This window comes from Lissotriton helveticus, chromosome 12 (assembly GCF_964261635.1).
Source record: "Lissotriton helveticus chromosome 12, aLisHel1.1, whole genome shotgun sequence".
Lineage (NCBI taxonomy): Eukaryota > Metazoa > Chordata > Amphibia > Caudata > Salamandridae > Lissotriton > Lissotriton helveticus.
In genome coordinates this window covers 658,140,379-658,159,083 of record NC_136073.1, presented here as the reverse complement: position 1 = coordinate 658,159,083, position 18,705 = coordinate 658,140,379, and the positions used below count along the sequence as shown (strand labels likewise).

The following is an 18,705-nucleotide window of genomic DNA, read 5'->3' as shown; positions in this document are numbered from 1 at the left end:
GTCTAGGTGCCACCTTGAAAAAGGAGGGTGACGTCTGGCCTCTGACAGCAGGAATATTAAGAGAGGAGAAAACATACTGCCTGCTATCGTGAAATTCCAAGATAGTCACGAAAAGCAATCTCATGCACTGCACAAGCTCTTTCCCATGATGCACCTCTCCTGCACTCTGTCTATGCAAATGAGCAAGCAGAGAGTTCAGGAATAAAACACCTAAGCTCATGTCCCCAAAAAACAGCATCAGACAACTCGCAGATATTCCTCAATTTCTAATGCTTTTCTTTTAAAATCACGATAAACAGCCTCACCTGTGGTAAGGCTTAAAAAAATTGAATAAACTCGTAAATGTTCCTCTCCACGGAAATCTTTAGTAAAAGGCGAAAAATTTTTTCGTTTTGAAGAGAAACCAGAGTAAGTTAGAATATGGCTCTCTGGGGGTAAGTGGCACCACATCAAAGACCCCGTCATTGCGAGGGTGAGGACCTGAGAGGTATTTTCAAAATCTAAGAAAGAGGACAAGAACCAGGCCGGTGAGGGAAGCAGGCCCAAATTTCAGAGTCTCTGCTCAAAGCACAGAAAATCAAAAAGGTGGACAGTTCCCATGCGTCTGTCTGGGAATATGCAAATTCTTTTCTGTACACACCTCAGCTCATTAGGAGGCGTTGCGGATGCTGGGCAAGGGGAACGGGAAGCGTGCATCAGGCTTTAGGTGAAGTGGCACTGTAGGACTTTTGTCCCCCAGCGATTTTACGCTTTCCACACCATCCTTCCAATCGTTAGGCTGTGAGCCACCACTGTGCTCTGCACATAGCCATGCACTTTAAGTCCCTTTTTCGCACGTACTTTCATTAAACCTGAATATAGAAGCATATATCTGTCTAGGCTAGAGGCACATGAAACAGGACTGGCGTGCCGCTTCAAGTGTACCTGAGAGGAATCTGACTCAGGATTGGCCACCCTCTCAGGGCACCGACTCAGGATTGGCCAACCAACGGGCACAAATAACGGGCAAGCCCTATGAAAAGCACAGCGTGAGTCTAGGTGCCACCTTGAAAAAGGAGGGTGACGTCTGGCCTCTGACAGCAGGAATATTAAGAGAGGAGAAAACATACTGCCTGCTATCATGAAATTCCTAGATAGTCACGAAAAGCAATCTCATGCACTGCACAAGCTCTTTCCCATGATGCACCTCTCCTGCACTCTGTCTATGCAAATGAGCAAGCAGAGGAGTTCAGGAATAAAACACCTAAGCTCATGTCCCCAAAAAACAGCATCAGACAACTCACAGATATTCCCCAATTTCTAATGCTTTTCTTTTAAACACACAATAAACAGCCTCACCTGTGGTAAGGCTTAAAAAAATTGAATAAACTCGTAAATGTTCCTCTCCACGGAAATCTTTAGTAAAAGGCGAAAGATTTTTTCGTTTTGAAGAGAAACCAGAGTAAGTTAGAATATGGCTCTCTGGGGGTAAGTGGCACCACATCAAAGACCCCGTCATTGCGAGGGTGAGGACCTGAGAGGTATTTTCAAAATCTAAGAAAGAGGACAAGAACCAGGCCGGTGAGGGAAGCAGGCCCAAATTTCAGAGTCTCTGCTCAAAGCACAGAAAATCAAAAAGGTGGACAGTTCCCATGCGTCTGTCTGGGAATATGCAAATTCTTTTCTGTACACACCTCAGCTCATTAGGAGGCATTGCGGCTGCTGGGCAAGGGGAACGGGAAGCGTGCATCAGGCTTTAGGTGAAGTGGCACTGTAGGACTTTTGTCCCCCAGCGATTTTACGCTTTCCACACCATCCTTCCAATCGTTAGGCTGTGAGCCACCACTGTGCTCTGCACATAGCCATGCACTTTAAGTCCCTTTTTCGCACGTACTTTCATTAAACCTGAATATAGAAGTATATATCTGTCTAGGCTAGAGGCACATGAAACAGGACTGGCGTGCCGCTTCAAGTGTACCTGAGAGGAATCTGACTCAGGATTGGCCACCCTCTCAGGGCACCGACTCAGGATTGGCCAACCTCTATGGGGCACCTCCAACGGGCACAAATAACGGGCAAGCCCTATGAAAAGCACAGCGTGAGTCTAGGTGCCACCTTGAAAAAGGAGGGTGACGTCTGGCCTCTGACAGCAGGAATATTAAGAGAGGAGAAAACATACTGCCTGCTATCGTGAAATTCCAAGATAGTCACGAAAAGCAATCTCATGCACTGCACAAGCTCTTTCCCATGATGCACCTCTCCTGCACTCTGTCTATGCAAATGAGCAAGCAGAGAGTTCAGGAATAAAACACCTAAGCTCATGTCCCCAAAAAACAGCATCAGACAACTCGCAGATATTCCTCAATTTCTAATGCTTTTCTTTTAAACATACGATAAACAGCCTCACCTGTGGTAAGGCTTAACAAAATTGAATAAACTCGTAAATGTTCCTCTCCACGGAAATCTTTAGTAAAAGGCAAAAGATTTTTTCGTTTTGAAGAGAAACCAGAGTAAGTTAGAATATGGCTCTCTGGGGGTAAGTGGCACCACATCAAAGACCCCGTCATTGCGAGGGTGAGGACCTGAGAGGTATTTTCAAAATCTAAGAAAGAGGACAAGAACCAGGCCGGTGAGGGAAGCAGGCCCAAATTTCAGAGTCTCTGCTCAAAGCACAGAAAATCAAAAAGGTGGACAGTTCCCATGCGTCTGTCTGGGAATATGCAAATTCTTTTCTGTACACACCTCAGCTCATTAGGAGGCGTTGCGGATGCTGGGCAAGGGGAACGGGAAGCGTGCATCAGGCTTTAGGTGAAGTGGCACTGTAGGACTTTTGTCCCCCAGCGATTTTACGCTTTCCACACCATCCTTCCAATCGTTAGGCTGTGAGCCACCACTGTGCTCTGCACATAGCCATGCACTTTAAGTCCCTTTTTCGCACGTACTTTCATTAAACCTGAATATAGAAGCATATATCTGTCTAGGCTAGAGGCACATGAAACAGGACTGGCGTGCCGCTTCAAGTGTACCTGAGAGGAATCTGACTCAGGATTGGCCACCCTCTCAGGGCACCGACTCAGGATTGGCCAACCTCTATGGGACACCTCCAACGGGCACAAATAACGGGCAAGCCCTATGAAAAGCACAGCGTGAGTCTAGGTGCCACCTTGAAAAAGGAGGGTGACGTCTGGCCTCTGACAGCAGGAATATTAAGAGAGGAGAAAACATACTGCCTGCTATCATGAAATTCCAAGATAGTCACGAAAAGCAATCTCATGCACTGCACAAGCTCTTTCCCATGATGCACCTCTCCTGCACTCTGTCTATGCAAATGAGCAAGCAGAGGAGTTCAGGAATAAAACACCTAAGCTCATGTCCCCAAAAAACAGCAGCAGACAACTCGCAGATATTCCCCAATTTCTAATGCTTTTCTTTTAAACACACAATAAACAGCCTCACCTGTGGTAAGGCTTAAAAAAATTGAATAAACTCGTAAATGTTCCTCTCCACGGAAATCTTTAGTAAAAGGCGAAAGATTTTTTCGTTTTGAAGAGAAACCAGAGTAAGTTAGAATATGGCTCTCTGGGGGTAAGTGGCACCACATCAAAGACCCCGTCATTGCGAGGGTGAGGACCTGAGAGGTATTTTCAAAATCTAAGAAAGAGGACAAGAACCAGGCCGGTGAGGGAAGCAGGCCCAAATTTCAGAGTCTCTGCTCAAAGCACAGAAAATCAAAAAGGTGGACAGTTCCCATGCGTCTGTCTGGGAATATGCAAATTCTTTTCTGTACACACCTCAGCTCATTAGGAGGCATTGCGGCTGCTGGGCAAGGGGAACGGGAAGCGTGCATCAGGCTTTAGGTGAAGTGGCACTGTAGGACTTTTGTCCCCCAGCGATTTTACGCTTTCCACACCATCCTTCCAATCGTTAGGCTGTGAGCCACCACTGTGCTCTGCACATAGCCATGCACTTTAAGTCCCTTTTTCGCACGTACTTTCATTAAACCTGAATATAGAAGTATATATCTGTCTAGGCTAGAGGCACATGAAACAGGACTGGCGTGCCGCTTCAAGTGTACCTGAGAGGAATCTGACTCAGGATTGGCCACCCTCTCAGGGCACCGACTCAGGATTGGCCAACCTCTATGGGGCACCTCCAACGGGCACAAATAACGGGCAAGCCCTATGAAAAGCACAGCGTGAGTCTAGGTGCCACCTTGAAAAAGGAGGGTGACGTCTGGCCTCTGACAGCAGGAATATTAAGAGAGGAGAAAACATACTGCCTGCTATCGTGAAATTCCAAGATAGTCACGAAAAGCAATCTCATGCACTGCACAAGCTCTTTCCCATGATGCACCTCTCCTGCACTCTGTCTATGCAAATGAGCAAGCAGAGAGTTCAGGAATAAAACACCTAAGCTCATGTCCCCAAAAAACAGCATCAGACAACTCGCAGATATTCCTCAATTTCTAATGCTTTTCTTTTAAACATACGATAAACAGCCTCACCTGTGGTAAGGCTTAACAAAATTGAATAAACTCGTAAATGTTCCTCTCCACGGAAATCTTTAGTAAAAGGCAAAAGATTTTTTCGTTTTGAAGAGAAACCAGAGTAAGTTAGAATATGGCTCTCTGGGGGTAAGTGGCACCACATCAAAGACCCCGTCATTGCGAGGGTGAGGACCTGAGAGGTATTTTCAAAATCTAAGAAAGAGGACAAGAACCAGGCCGGTGAGGGAAGCAGGCCCAAATTTCAGAGTCTCTGCTCAAAGCACAGAAAATCAAAAAGGTGGACAGTTCCCATGCGTCTGTCTGGGAATATGCAAATTCTTTTCTGTACACACCTCAGCTCATTAGGAGGCGTTGCGGATGCTGGGCAAGGGGAACGGGAAGCGTGCATCAGGCTTTAGGTGAAGTGGCACTGTAGGACTTTTGTCCCCCAGCGATTTTACGCTTTCCACACCATCCTTCCAATCGTTAGGCTGTGAGCCACCACTGTGCTCTGCACATAGCCATGCACTTTAAGTCCCTTTTTCGCACGTACTTTCATTAAACCTGAATATAGAAGCATATATCTGTCTAGGCTAGAGGCACATGAAACAGGACTGGCGTGCCGCTTCAAGTGTACCTGAGAGGAATCTGACTCAGGATTGGCCACCCTCTCAGGGCACCGACTCAGGATTGGCCAACCTCTATGGGACACCTCCAACGGGCACAAATAACGGGCAAGCCCTATGAAAAGCACAGCGTGAGTCTAGGTGCCACCTTGAAAAAGGAGGGTGACGTCTGGCCTCTGACAGCAGGAATATTAAGAGAGGAGAAAACATACTGCCTGCTATCATGAAATTCCAAGATAGTCACGAAAAGCAATCTCATGCACTGCACAAGCTCTTTCCCATGATGCACCTCTCCTGCACTCTGTCTATGCAAATGAGCAAGCAGAGGAGTTCAGGAATAAAACACCTAAGCTCATGTCCCCAAAAAACAGCAGCAGACAACTCGCAGATATTCCCCAATTTCTAATGCTTTTCTTTTAAACACACAATAAACAGCCTCACCTGTGGTAAGGCTTAAAAAAATTGAATAAACTCGTAAATGTTCCTCTCCACGGAAATCTTTAGTAAAAGGCGAAAGATTTTTTCGTTTTGAAGAGAAACCAGAGTAAGTTAGAATATGGCTCTCTGGGGGTAAGTGGCACCACATCAAAGACCCCGTCATTGCGAGGGTGAGGACCTGAGAGGTATTTTCAAAATCTAAGAAAGAGGACAAGAACCAGGCCGGTGAGGGAAGCAGGCCCAAATTTCAGAGTCTCTGCTCAAAGCACAGAAAATCAAAAAGGTGGACAGTTCCCATGCGTCTGTCTGGGAATATGCAAATTCTTTTCTGTACACACCTCAGCTCATTAGGAGGCGTTGCAGCTGCTGTGCAAGGGGAACGGGAAGCGTGCATCAGGCTTTAGGTGAAGTGGCACTGTAGGACTTTTGTCCCCCAGCGATTTTACGCTTTCCACACCATCCTTCCAATCGTTAGGCTGTGAGCCACCACTGTGCTCTGCACATAGCCATGCACTTTAAGTCCCTTTTTCGCACGTACTTTCATTAAACCTGAATATAGAAGCATATATCTGTCTAGGCTAGAGGCACATGAAACAGGACTGGCGTGCCGCTTCAAGTGTACCTGAGAGGAATCTGACTCAGGATTGGCCACCCTCTCAGGGCACCGACTCAGGATTGGCCAACCTCTATGGGACACCTCCAACGGGCACAAATAACGGGCAAGCCCTATGAAAAGCACAGCGTGAGTCTAGGTGCCACCTTGAAAAAGGAGGGTGACGTCTGGCCTCTGACAGCAGGAATATTAAGAGAGGAGAAAACATACTGCCTGCTATCATGAAATTCCAAGATAGTCACGAAAAGCAATCTCATGCACTGCACAAGCTCTTTCCCATGATGCACCTCTCCTGCACTCTGTCTATGCAAATGAGCAAGCAGAGGAGTTCAGGAATAAAACACCTAAGCTCATGTCCCCAAAAAACAGCAGCAGACAACTCGCAGATATTCCCCAATTTCTAATGCTTTTCTTTTAAACACACAATAAACAGCCTCACCTGTGGTAAGGCTTAAAAAAATTGAATAAACTCGTAAATGTTCCTCTCCACGGAAATCTTTAGTAAAAGGCGAAAGATTTTTTCGTTTTGAAGAGAAACCAGAGTAAGTTAGAATATGGCTCTCTGGGGGTAAGTGGCACCACATCAAAGACCCCGTCATTGCGAGGGTGAGGACCTGAGAGGTATTTTCAAAATCTAAGAAAGAGGACAAGAACCAGGCCGGTGAGGGAAGCAGGCCCAAATTTCAGAGTCTCTGCTCAAAGCACAGAAAATCAAAAAGGTGGACAGTTCCCATGCGTCTGTCTGGGAATATGCAAATTCTTTTCTGTACACACCTCAGCTCATTAGGAGGCGTTGCGGATGCTGGGCAAGGGGAACGGGAAGCGTGCATCAGGCTTTAGGTGAAGTGGCACTGTAGGACTTTTGTCCCCCAGCGATTTTACGCTTTCCACACCATCCTTCCAATCGTTAGGCTGTGAGCCACCACTGTGCTCTGCACATAGCCATGCACTTTAAGTCCCTTTTTCGCACGTACTTTCATTAAACCTGAATATAGAAGCATATATCTGTCTAGGCTAGAGGCACATGAAACAGGACTGGCGTGCCGCTTCAAGTGTACCTGAGAGGAATCTGACTCAGGATTGGCCACCCTCTCAGGGCACCGACTCAGGATTGGCCAACCTCTATGGGGCACCTCCAACGGGCACAAATAACGGGCAAGCCCTATGAAAAGCACAGCGTGAGTCTAGGTGCCACCTTGAAAAAGGAGGGTGACGTCTGGCCTCTGACAGCAGGAATATTAAGAGAGGAGAAAACATACTGCCTGCTATCATGAAATTCCAAGATAGTCACGAAAAGCAATCTCATGCACTGCACAAGCTCTTTCCCATGATGCACCTCTCCTGCACTCTGTCTATGCAAATGAGCAAGCAGAGGAGTTCAGGAATAAAACACCTAAGCTCATGTCCCCAAAAAACAGCAGCAGACAACTCGCAGATATTCCCCAATTTCTAATGCTTTTCTTTTAAACACACAATAAACAGCCTCACCTGTGGTAAGGCTTAAAAAAATTGAATAAACTCGTAAATGTTCCTCTCCACGGAAATCTTTAGTAAAAGGCGAAAGATTTTTTCGTTTTGAAGAGAAACCAGAGTAAGTTAGAATATGGCTCTCTGGGGGTAAGTGGCACCACATCAAAGACCCCGTCATTGCGAGGGTGAGGACCTGAGAGGTATTTTCAAAATCTAAGAAAGAGGACAAGAACCAGGCCGGTGAGGGAAGCAGGCCCAAATTTCAGAGTCTCTGCTCAAAGCACAGAAAATCAAAAAGGTGGACAGTTCCCATGCGTCTGTCTGGGAATATGCAAATTCTTTTCTGTACACACCTCAGCTCATTAGGAGGCGTTGCAGCTGCTGTGCAAGGGGAACGGGAAGCGTGCATCAGGCTTTAGGTGAAGTGGCACTGTAGGACTTTCGTCCCCCAGCGATTTTACGCTTTCCACACCATCCTTCCAATCGATAGGCTGTGAGCCACCACTGTGCTCTGCACATAGCCATGCACTTTAAGTCCCTTTTTCGCACGTAATTTCATTAAACCTGAATATAGAAGTATATATCTGTCTAGGCTAGAGGCACATGAAACAGGACTGGCGTGCCGCTTCAAGTGTACTTGAGAGGAATCTGACTCAGGATTGGCCACCCTCTCAGGGCACCGACTCAGGATTGGCCAACCTCTATGGGGCACCTCCAACGGGCACAAATAACGGGCAAGCCCTATGAAAAGCACAGCGTGAGTCTAGGTGCCACCTTGAAAAAGGAGGGTGACGTCTGGCCTCTGACAGCAGGAATATTAAGAGAGGAGAAAACATACTGCCTGCTATCGTGAAATTCCAAGATAGTCACGAAAAGCAATCTCATGCACTGCACAAGCTCTTTCCCATGATGCACCTCTCCTGCACTCTGTCTATGCAAATGAGCAAGCAGAGAGTTCAGGAATAAAACACCTAAGCTCATGTCCCCAAAAAACAACATCAGACAACTCGCAGATATTCCTCAATTTCTAATGCTTTTCTTTTAAACACACGATAAACAGCCTCACCTGTGGTAAGGCTTAAAAAAATTGAATAAACTCGTAAATGTTCCTCTCCACGGAAATCTTTAGTAAAAGGCGAAAGATTTTTTCGTTTTGAAGAGAAACCAGAGTAAGTTAGAATATGGCTCTCTGGGGGTAAGTGGCACCACATCAAAGACCCCGTCATTGCGAGGGTGAGGACCTGAGAGGTATTTTCAGGCTCTAAGAAAGAGGACAAGAACCAGGCCGGTGAGGGAAGCAGGCCCAAATTTCAGAGTCTCTGCTCAAAGCACAGAAAATGAAAAAGGTGGACAGTTCCCATGCGTCTGTCTGGGAATATGCAAATTCTTTTCTGTACACACCTCAGCTCATTAGGAGGCGTTGCGGCTGCTGGGCAAGGGGAACGGGAAGCGTGCATCAGGCTTTAGGTGAAGCGGCACTGTAGGACTTTTGTCCCCCAGCGATTTTACGCTTTCCACACCATCCTTCCAATCGTTAGGCTGTGAGCCACCACTGTGCTCTGCACATAGCCATGCACTTTAAGTCCCTTTTTCGCACGTACTTTCATTAAACCTGAATATAGAAGTATATATCTGTCTAGGCTAGAGGCACATGAAACAGGACTGGCGTGCCGCTTCAAGTGTACCTGAGAGGAATCTGACTCAGGATTGGCCACCCTCTCAGGGCACCGACTCAGGATTGGCCAACCTCTATGGGGCACCTCCAACGGGCACAAATAACGGGCAAGCCCTATGAAAAGCACAGCGTGAGTCTAGGTGCCACCTTGAAAAAGGAGGGTGACGTCTGGCCTCTGACAGCAGGAATATTAAGAGAGGAGAAAACATACTGCCTGCTATCGTGAAATTCCAAGATAGTCACGAAAAGCAATCTCATGCACTGCACAAGCTCTTTCCCATGATGCACCTCTCCTGCACTCTGTCTATGCAAATGAGCAAGCAGAGAGTTCAGGAATAAAACACCTAAGCTCATGTCCCCAAAAAACAGCATCAGACAACTCGCAGATATTCCTCAATTTCTAATGCTTTTCTTTTAAAATCACGATAAACAGCCTCACCTGTGGTAAGGCTTAAAAAAATTGAATAAACTCGTAAATGTTCCTCTCCACGGAAATCTTTAGTAAAAGGCGAAAGATTTTTTCGTTTTGAAGAGAAACCAGAGTAAGTTAGAATATGGCTCTCTGGGGGTAAGTGGCACCACATCAAAGACCCCGTCATTGCGAGGGTGAGGACCTGAGAGGTATTTTCAAAATCTAAGAAAGAGGACAAGAACCAGGCCGGTGAGGGAAGCAGGCCCAAATTTCAGAGTCTCTGCTCAAAGCACAGAAAATCAAAAAGGTGGACAGTTCCCATGCGTCTGTCTGGGAATATGCAAATTCTTTTCTGTACACACCTCAGCTCATTAGGAGGCGTTGCGGATGCTGGGCAAGGGGAACGGGAAGCGTGCATCAGGCTTTAGGTAAAGTGGCACTGTAGGACTTTTGTCCCCCAGCGATTTTACGCTTTCCACACCATCCTTCCAATCGTTAGGCTGTGAGCCACCACTGTGCTCTGCACATAGCCATGCACTTTAAGTCCCTTTTTCGCACGTACTTTCATTAAACCTGAATATAGAAGCATATATCTGTCTAGGCTAGAGGCACATGAAACAGGACTGGCGTGCCGCTTCAAGTGTACCTGAGAGGAATCTGACTCAGGATTGGCCACCCTCTCAGGGCACCGACTCAGGATTGGCCAACCAACGGGCACAAATAACGGGCAAGCCCTATGAAAAGCACAGCGTGAGTCTAGGTGCCACCTTGAAAAAGGAGGGTGACGTCTGGCCTCTGACAGCAGGAATATTAAGAGAGGAGAAAACATACTGCCTGCTATCATGAAATTCCAAGATAGTCACGAAAAGCAATCTCATGCACTGCACAAGCTCTTTCCCATGATGCACCTCTCCTGCACTCTGTCTATGCAAATGAGCAAGCAGAGGAGTTCAGGAATAAAACACCTAAGCTCATGTCCCCAAAAAACAGCAGCAGACAACTCACAGATATTCCCCAATTTCTAATGCTTTTCTTTTAAACACACAATAAACAGCCTCACCTGTGGTAAGGCTTAAAAAAATTGAATAAACTCGTAAATGTTCCTCTCCACGGAAATCTTTAGTAAAAGGCGAAAGATTTTTTCGTTTTGAAGAGAAACCAGAGTAAGTTAGAATATGGCTCTCTGGGGGTAAGTGGCACCACATCAAAGACCCCGTCATTGCGAGGGTGAGGACCTGAGAGGTATTTTCAAAATCTAAGAAAGAGGACAAGAACCAGGCCGGTGAGGGAAGCAGGCCCAAATTTCAGAGTCTCTGCTCAAAGCACAGAAAATCAAAAAGGTGGACAGTTCCCATGCGTCTGTCTGGGAATATGCAAATTCTTTTCTGTACACACCTCAGCTCATTAGGAGGCATTGCGGCTGCTGGGCAAGGGGAACGGGAAGCGTGCATCAGGCTTTAGGTGAAGTGGCACTGTAGGACTTTTGTCCCCCAGCGATTTTACGCTTTCCACACCATCCTTCCAATCGTTAGGCTGTGAGCCACCACTGTGCTCTGCACATAGCCATGCACTTTAAGTCCCTTTTTCGCACGTACTTTCATTAAACCTGAATATAGAAGTATATATCTGTCTAGGCTAGAGGCACATGAAACAGGACTGGCGTGCCGCTTCAAGTGTACCTGAGAGGAATCTGACTCAGGATTGGCCACCCTCTCAGGGCACCGACTCAGGATTGGCCAACCTCTATGGGGCACCTCCAACGGGCACAAATAACGGGCAAGCCCTATGAAAAGCACAGCGTGAGTCTAGGTGCCACCTTGAAAAAGGAGGGTGACGTCTGGCCTCTGACAGCAGGAATATTAAGAGAGGAGAAAACATACTGCCTGCTATCGTGAAATTCCAAGATAGTCACGAAAAGCAATCTCATGCACTGCACAAGCTCTTTCCCATGATGCACCTCTCCTGCACTCTGTCTATGCAAATGAGCAAGCAGAGAGTTCAGGAATAAAACACCTAAGCTCATGTCCCCAAAAAACAGCATCAGACAACTCGCAGATATTCCTCAATTTCTAATGCTTTTCTTTTAAACATACGATAAACAGCCTCACCTGTGGTAAGGCTTAACAAAATTGAATAAACTCGTAAATGTTCCTCTCCACGGAAATCTTTAGTAAAAGGCAAAAGATTTTTTCGTTTTGAAGAGAAACCAGAGTAAGTTAGAATATGGCTCTCTGGGGGTAAGTGGCACCACATCAAAGACCCCGTCATTGCGAGGGTGAGGACCTGAGAGGTATTTTCAAAATCTAAGAAAGAGGACAAGAACCAGGCCGGTGAGGGAAGCAGGCCCAAATTTCAGAGTCTCTGCTCAAAGCACAGAAAATCAAAAAGGTGGACAGTTCCCATGCGTCTGTCTGGGAATATGCAAATTCTTTTCTGTACACACCTCAGCTCATTAGGAGGCGTTGCGGATGCTGGGCAAGGGGAACGGGAAGCGTGCATCAGGCTTTAGGTGAAGTGGCACTGTAGGACTTTTGTCCCCCAGCGATTTTACGCTTTCCACACCATCCTTCCAATCGTTAGGCTGTGAGCCACCACTGTGCTCTGCACATAGCCATGCACTTTAAGTCCCTTTTTCGCACGTACTTTCATTAAACCTGAATATAGAAGCATATATCTGTCTAGGCTAGAGGCACATGAAACAGGACTGGCGTGCCGCTTCAAGTGTACCTGAGAGGAATCTGACTCAGGATTGGCCACCCTCTCAGGGCACCGACTCAGGATTGGCCAACCTCTATGGGACACCTCCAACGGGCACAAATAACGGGCAAGCCCTATGAAAAGCACAGCGTGAGTCTAGGTGCCACCTTGAAAAAGGAGGGTGACGTCTGGCCTCTGACAGCAGGAATATTAAGAGAGGAGAAAACATACTGCCTGCTATCATGAAATTCCAAGATAGTCACGAAAAGCAATCTCATGCACTGCACAAGCTCTTTCCCATGATGCACCTCTCCTGCACTCTGTCTATGCAAATGAGCAAGCAGAGGAGTTCAGGAATAAAACACCTAAGCTCATGTCCCCAAAAAACAGCAGCAGACAACTCGCAGATATTCCCCAATTTCTAATGCTTTTCTTTTAAACACACAATAAACAGCCTCACCTGTGGTAAGGCTTAAAAAAATTGAATAAACTCGTAAATGTTCCTCTCCACGGAAATCTTTAGTAAAAGGCGAAAGATTTTTTCGTTTTGAAGAGAAACCAGAGTAAGTTAGAATATGGCTCTCTGGGGGTAAGTGGCACCACATCAAAGACCCCGTCATTGCGAGGGTGAGGACCTGAGAGGTATTTTCAAAATCTAAGAAAGAGGACAAGAACCAGGCCGGTGAGGGAAGCAGGCCCAAATTTCAGAGTCTCTGCTCAAAGCACAGAAAATCAAAAAGGTGGACAGTTCCCATGCGTCTGTCTGGGAATATGCAAATTCTTTTCTGTACACACCTCAGCTCATTAGGAGGCGTTGCAGCTGCTGTGCAAGGGGAACGGGAAGCGTGCATCAGGCTTTAGGTGAAGTGGCACTGTAGGACTTTTGTCCCCCAGCGATTTTACGCTTTCCACACCATCCTTCCAATCGTTAGGCTGTGAGCCACCACTGTGCTCTGCACATAGCCATGCACTTTAAGTCCCTTTTTCGCACGTACTTTCATTAAACCTGAATATAGAAGCATATATCTGTCTAGGCTAGAGGCACATGAAACAGGACTGGCGTGCCGCTTCAAGTGTACCTGAGAGGAATCTGACTCAGGATTGGCCACCCTCTCAGGGCACCGACTCAGGATTGGCCAACCTCTATGGGACACCTCCAACGGGCACAAATAACGGGCAAGCCCTATGAAAAGCACAGCGTGAGTCTAGGTGCCACCTTGAAAAAGGAGGGTGACGTCTGGCCTCTGACAGCAGGAATATTAAGAGAGGAGAAAACATACTGCCTGCTATCATGAAATTCCAAGATAGTCACGAAAAGCAATCTCATGCACTGCACAAGCTCTTTCCCATGATGCACCTCTCCTGCACTCTGTCTATGCAAATGAGCAAGCAGAGGAGTTCAGGAATAAAACACCTAAGCTCATGTCCCCAAAAAACAGCAGCAGACAACTCGCAGATATTCCCCAATTTCTAATGCTTTTCTTTTAAACACACAATAAACAGCCTCACCTGTGGTAAGGCTTAAAAAAATTGAATAAACTCGTAAATGTTCCTCTCCACGGAAATCTTTAGTAAAAGGCGAAAGATTTTTTCGTTTTGAAGAGAAACCAGAGTAAGTTAGAATATGGCTCTCTGGGGGTAAGTGGCACCACATCAAAGACCCCGTCATTGCGAGGGTGAGGACCTGAGAGGTATTTTCAAAATCTAAGAAAGAGGACAAGAACCAGGCCGGTGAGGGAAGCAGGCCCAAATTTCAGAGTCTCTGCTCAAAGCACAGAAAATCAAAAAGGTGGACAGTTCCCATGCGTCTGTCTGGGAATATGCAAATTCTTTTCTGTACACACCTCAGCTCATTAGGAGGCGTTGCAGCTGCTGTGCAAGGGGAACGGGAAGCGTGCATCAGGCTTTAGGTGAAGTGGCACTGTAGGACTTTCGTCCCCCAGCGATTTTACGCTTTCCACACCATCCTTCCACTCGATAGGCTGTGAGCCACCACTGTGCTCTGCACATAGCCATGCACTTTAAGTCCCTTTTTCGCACGTACTTTCATTAAACCTGAATATAGAAGTATATATCTGTCTAGGCTAGAGGCACATGAAACAGGACTGGCGTGCCGCTTCAAGTGTACCTGAGAGGAATCTGACTCAGGATTGGCCACCCTCTCAGGGCACCGACTCAGGATTGGCCAACCTCTATGGGGCACCTCCAACGGGCACAAATAACGGGCAAGCCCTATGAAAAGCACAGCGTGAGTCTAGGTGCCACCTTGAAAAAGGAGGGTGACGTCTGGCCTCTGACAGCAGGAATATTAAGAGAGGAGAAAACATACTGCCTGCTATCGTGAAATTCCAAGATAGTCACGAAAAGCAATCTCATGCACTGCACAAGCTCTTTCCCATGATGCACCTCTCCTGCACTCTGTCTATGCAAATGAGCAAGCAGAGAGTTCAGGAATAAAACACCTAAGCTCATGTCCCCAAAAAACAACATCAGACAACTCGCAGATATTCCTCAATTTCTAATGCTTTTCTTTTAAACACACGATAAACAGCCTCACCTGTGGTAAGGCTTAAAAAAATTGAATAAACTCGTAAATGTTCCTCTCCACGGAAATCTTTAGTAAAAGGCGAAAGATTTTTTCGTTTTGAAGAGAAACCAGAGTAAGTTAGAATATGGCTCTCTGGGGGTAAGTGGCACCACATCAAAGACCCCGTCATTGCGAGGGTGAGGACCTGAGAGGTATTTTCAGGCTCTAAGAAAGAGGAGAAGAACCAGGCCCGTGAGGGAAGCAGGCCCAAATTTCAGAGTCTCTGCTCAAAGCACAGAAAATGAAAAAGGTGGACAGTTCCCATGCGTCTGTCTGGGAATATGCAAATTCTTTTCTGTACACACCTCAGCTCATTAGGAGGCGTTGCGGCTGCTGGGCAAGGGGAACGGGAAGCGTGCATCAGGCTTTAGGTGAAGCGGCACTGTAGGACTTTTGTCCCCCAGCGATTTTACGCTTTCCACACCATCCTTCCAATCGTTAGGCTGTGAGCCACCACTGTGCTCTGCACATAGCCATGCACTTTAAGTCCCTTTTTCGCACGTACTTTCATTAAACCTGAATATAGAAGTATATATCTGTCTAGGCTAGAGGCACATGAAACAGGACTGGCGTGCCGCTTCAAGTGTACCTGAGAGGAATCTGACTCAGGATTGGCCACCCTCTCAGGGCACCGACTCAGGATTGGCCAACCTCTATGGGGCACCTCCAACGGGCACAAATAACGGGCAAGCCCTATGAAAAGCACAGCGTGAGTCTAGGTGCCACCTTGAAAAAGGAGGGTGACGTCTGGCCTCTGACAGCAGGAATATTAAGAGAGGAGAAAACATACTGCCTGCTATCGTGAAATTCCAAGATAGTCACGAAAAGCAATCTCATGCACTGCACAAGCTCTTTCCCATGATGCACCTCTCCTGCACTCTGTCTATGCAAATGAGCAAGCAGAGAGTTCAGGAATAAAACACCTAAGCTCATGTCCCCAAAAAACAGCATCAGACAACTCGCAGATATTCCTCAATTTCTAATGCTTTTCTTTTAAACACACGATAAACAGCCTCACCTGTGGTAAGGCTTAAAAAAATTGAATAAACTCGTAAATGTTGCTCTCCACGGAAATCTTTAGTAAAAGGCGAAAGATTTTTTCGTTTTGAAGAGAAACCAGAGTAAGTTAGAATATGGCTCTCTGGGGGTAAGTGGCACCACATCAAAGACCCCGTCATTGCGAGGGTGAGGACCTGAGAGGTATTTTCAAAATCTAAGAAAGAGGACAAGAACCAGGCCGGTGAGGGAAGCAGGCCCAAATTTCAGAGTCTCTGCTCAAAGCACAGAAAATCAAAAAGGTGGACAGTTCCCATGCGTCTGTCTGGGAATATGCAAATTCTTTTCTGTACACACCTCAGCTCATTAGGAGGCATTGCGGCTGCTGGGCAAGGGGAACGGGAAGCGTGCATCAGGCTTTAGGTGAAGTGGCACTGTAGGACTTTTGTCCCCCAGCGATTTTACGCTTTCCACACCATCCTTCCAATCGTTAGGCTGTGAGCCACCACTGTGCTCTGCACATAGCCATGCACTTTAAGTCCCTTTTTCGCACGTACTTTCATTAAACCTGAATATAGAAGTATATATCTGTCTAGGCTAGAGGCACATGAAACAGGACTGGCGTGCCGCTTCAAGTGTACCTGAGAGGAATCTGACTCAGGATTGGCCACCCTCTCAGGGCACCGACTCAGGATTGGCCAACCTCTATGGGGCACCTCCAACGGGCACAAATAACGGGCAAGCCCTATGAAAAGCACAGCGTGAGTCTAGGTGCCACCTTGAAAAAGGAGGGTGACGTCTGGCCTCTGACAGCAGGAATATTAAGAGAGGAGAAAACATACTGCCTGCTATCGTGAAATTCCAAGATAGTCACGAAAAGCAATCTCATGCACTGCACAAGCTCTTTCCCATGATGCACCTCTCCTGCACTCTGTCTATGCAAATGAGCAAGCAGAGAGTTCAGGAATAAAACACCTAAGCTCATGTCCCCAAAAAACAGCATCAGACAACTCGCAGATATTCCTCAATTTCTAATGCTTTTCTTTTAAACATACGATAAACAGCCTCACCTGTGGTAAGGCTTAACAAAATTGAATAAACTCGTAAATGTTCCTCTCCACGGAAATCTTTAGTAAAAGGCGAAAGATTTTTTCGTTTTGAAGAGAAACCAGAGTAAGTTAAAATATGGCTCTCTGGGGGTAAGTGGCACCACATCAAAGACCCCGTCATTGCGAGGGTGAGGACCTGAGAGGTATTTTCAAAATCTAAGAAAGAGGACAAGAACCAGGCCGGTGAGGGAAGCAGGCCCAAATTTCAGAGTCTCTGCTCAAAGCACAGAAAATCAAAAAGGTGGACAGTTCCCATGCGTCTGTCTGGGAATATGCAAATTCTTTTCTGTACACACCTCAGCTCATTAGGAGGCGTTGCGGATGCTGGGCAAGGGGAACGGGAAGCGTGCATCAGGCTTTAGGTGAAGTGGCACTGTAGGACTTTTGTCCCCCAGCGATTTTACGCTTTCCACACCATCCTTCCAATCGTTAGGCTGTGAGCCACCACTGTGCTCTGCACATAGCCATGCACTTTAAGTCCCTTTTTCGCACGTACTTTCATTAAACCTGAATATAGAAGCATATATCTGTCTAGGCTAGAGGCACATGAAACAGGACTGGCGTGCCGCTTCAAGTGTACCTGAGAGGAATCTGACTCAGGATTGGCCACCCTCTCAGGGCACCGACTCAGGATTGGCCAACCTCTATGGGGCACCTCCAACGGGCACAAATAACGGGCAAGCCCTATGAAAAGCACAGCGTGAGTCTAGGTGCCACCTTGAAAAAGGAGGGTGACGTCTGGCCTCTGACAGCAGGAATATTAAGAGAGGAGAAAACATACTGCCTGCTATCATGAAATTCCAAGATAGTCACGAAAAGCAATCTCATGCACTGCACAAGCTCTTTCCCATGATGCACCTCTCCTGCACTCTGTCTATGCAAATGAGCAAGCAGAGGAGTTCAGGAATAAAACACCTAAGCTCATGTCCCCAAAAAACAGCAGCAGACAACTCGCAGATATTCCCCAATTTCTAATGCTTTTCTTTTAAACACACAATAAACAGCCTCACCTGTGGTAAGGCTTAAAAAAATTGAATAAACTCGTAAATGTTCCTCTCCACGGAAATCTTTAGTAAAAGGCGAAAGATTTTTTTCGTTTTGAAGAGAAACCAGAGTAAGTTAGAATATGGCTCTCTGGGGGTAAGTGGCACCACATCAAAGACCCCGTCATTGCGAGGGTGAGGACCTGAGAGGTATTTTCAAAATCTAAGAAAGAGGACAAGAACCAGGCCGGTGAGGGAAGCAGGCCCAAATTTCAGAGTCTCTGCTCAAAGCACAGAAAATCAAAAAGGTGGACAGTTCCCATGCGTCTGTCTGGGAATATGCAAATTCTTTTCTGTACACACCTCAGCTCATTAGGAGGCGTTGCAGCTGCTGTGCAAGGGGAACGGGAAGCGTGCATCAGGCTTTAGGTGAAGTGGCACTGTAGGACTTTCGTCCCCCAGCGATTTTACGCTTTCCACACCATCCTTCCAATCGATAGGCTGTGAGCCACCACTGTGCTCTGCACATAGCCATGCACTTTAAGTCCCTTTTTCGCACGTACTTTCATTAAACCTGAATATAGAAGTATATATCTGTCTAGGCTAGAGGCACATGAAACAGGACTGGCGTGCC

The 18,705-nt window shown here is 46.7% G+C and overlaps 18 non-coding genes across 18 annotated transcripts; all 18 read right to left on the bottom strand.

Annotated features, from left to right (window-relative positions):
• Window positions 1–297: 297 nt before the first annotated feature.
• On the bottom strand, window positions 298–412 carry LOC144800468 (U5 spliceosomal RNA). Its single transcript, XR_013604368.1, has one exon. It is a non-coding gene; the product is annotated as a U5 spliceosomal RNA (small nuclear RNA).
• Window positions 413–1,330: 918 nt separating this feature from the next.
• Window positions 1,331–1,445, bottom strand: LOC144800007 (U5 spliceosomal RNA). Its single transcript, XR_013603930.1, has one exon. It is a non-coding gene; the product is annotated as a U5 spliceosomal RNA (small nuclear RNA).
• Window positions 1,446–2,378: 933 nt separating this feature from the next.
• On the bottom strand, window positions 2,379–2,493 carry LOC144800721 (U5 spliceosomal RNA). The gene has a single exon (XR_013604608.1). It is a non-coding gene; the product is annotated as a U5 spliceosomal RNA (small nuclear RNA).
• A 934-nt stretch (window positions 2,494–3,427) lies between these two features.
• On the bottom strand, window positions 3,428–3,542 carry LOC144800006 (U5 spliceosomal RNA). The gene has a single exon (XR_013603929.1). It is a non-coding gene; the product is annotated as a U5 spliceosomal RNA (small nuclear RNA).
• A 933-nt stretch (window positions 3,543–4,475) lies between these two features.
• On the bottom strand, window positions 4,476–4,590 carry LOC144800720 (U5 spliceosomal RNA). The gene has a single exon (XR_013604607.1). It is a non-coding gene; the product is annotated as a U5 spliceosomal RNA (small nuclear RNA).
• Window positions 4,591–5,524: 934 nt separating this feature from the next.
• On the bottom strand, window positions 5,525–5,639 carry LOC144800005 (U5 spliceosomal RNA). Its single transcript, XR_013603928.1, has one exon. It is a non-coding gene; the product is annotated as a U5 spliceosomal RNA (small nuclear RNA).
• Window positions 5,640–6,573: 934 nt separating this feature from the next.
• Window positions 6,574–6,688, bottom strand: LOC144800003 (U5 spliceosomal RNA). The gene has a single exon (XR_013603927.1). It is a non-coding gene; the product is annotated as a U5 spliceosomal RNA (small nuclear RNA).
• A 934-nt stretch (window positions 6,689–7,622) lies between these two features.
• Window positions 7,623–7,737, bottom strand: LOC144800002 (U5 spliceosomal RNA). The gene has a single exon (XR_013603925.1). It is a non-coding gene; the product is annotated as a U5 spliceosomal RNA (small nuclear RNA).
• A 933-nt stretch (window positions 7,738–8,670) lies between these two features.
• On the bottom strand, window positions 8,671–8,785 carry LOC144800001 (U5 spliceosomal RNA). The gene has a single exon (XR_013603924.1). It is a non-coding gene; the product is annotated as a U5 spliceosomal RNA (small nuclear RNA).
• A 933-nt stretch (window positions 8,786–9,718) lies between these two features.
• Window positions 9,719–9,833, bottom strand: LOC144800000 (U5 spliceosomal RNA). The gene has a single exon (XR_013603923.1). It is a non-coding gene; the product is annotated as a U5 spliceosomal RNA (small nuclear RNA).
• A 918-nt stretch (window positions 9,834–10,751) lies between these two features.
• Window positions 10,752–10,866, bottom strand: LOC144799999 (U5 spliceosomal RNA). Its single transcript, XR_013603922.1, has one exon. It is a non-coding gene; the product is annotated as a U5 spliceosomal RNA (small nuclear RNA).
• Window positions 10,867–11,799: 933 nt separating this feature from the next.
• LOC144800719 (U5 spliceosomal RNA) lies at window positions 11,800–11,914 on the bottom strand. Its single transcript, XR_013604606.1, has one exon. It is a non-coding gene; the product is annotated as a U5 spliceosomal RNA (small nuclear RNA).
• Window positions 11,915–12,848: 934 nt separating this feature from the next.
• LOC144799998 (U5 spliceosomal RNA) lies at window positions 12,849–12,963 on the bottom strand. Its single transcript, XR_013603921.1, has one exon. It is a non-coding gene; the product is annotated as a U5 spliceosomal RNA (small nuclear RNA).
• A 934-nt stretch (window positions 12,964–13,897) lies between these two features.
• Window positions 13,898–14,012, bottom strand: LOC144799997 (U5 spliceosomal RNA). The gene has a single exon (XR_013603920.1). It is a non-coding gene; the product is annotated as a U5 spliceosomal RNA (small nuclear RNA).
• Window positions 14,013–14,945: 933 nt separating this feature from the next.
• LOC144799995 (U5 spliceosomal RNA) lies at window positions 14,946–15,060 on the bottom strand. Its single transcript, XR_013603918.1, has one exon. It is a non-coding gene; the product is annotated as a U5 spliceosomal RNA (small nuclear RNA).
• Window positions 15,061–15,993: 933 nt separating this feature from the next.
• Window positions 15,994–16,108, bottom strand: LOC144800570 (U5 spliceosomal RNA). Its single transcript, XR_013604464.1, has one exon. It is a non-coding gene; the product is annotated as a U5 spliceosomal RNA (small nuclear RNA).
• A 933-nt stretch (window positions 16,109–17,041) lies between these two features.
• On the bottom strand, window positions 17,042–17,156 carry LOC144800700 (U5 spliceosomal RNA). Its single transcript, XR_013604588.1, has one exon. It is a non-coding gene; the product is annotated as a U5 spliceosomal RNA (small nuclear RNA).
• Window positions 17,157–18,090: 934 nt separating this feature from the next.
• LOC144800870 (U5 spliceosomal RNA) lies at window positions 18,091–18,206 on the bottom strand. The gene has a single exon (XR_013604752.1). It is a non-coding gene; the product is annotated as a U5 spliceosomal RNA (small nuclear RNA).
• Window positions 18,207–18,705: the final 499 nt, after the last annotated feature.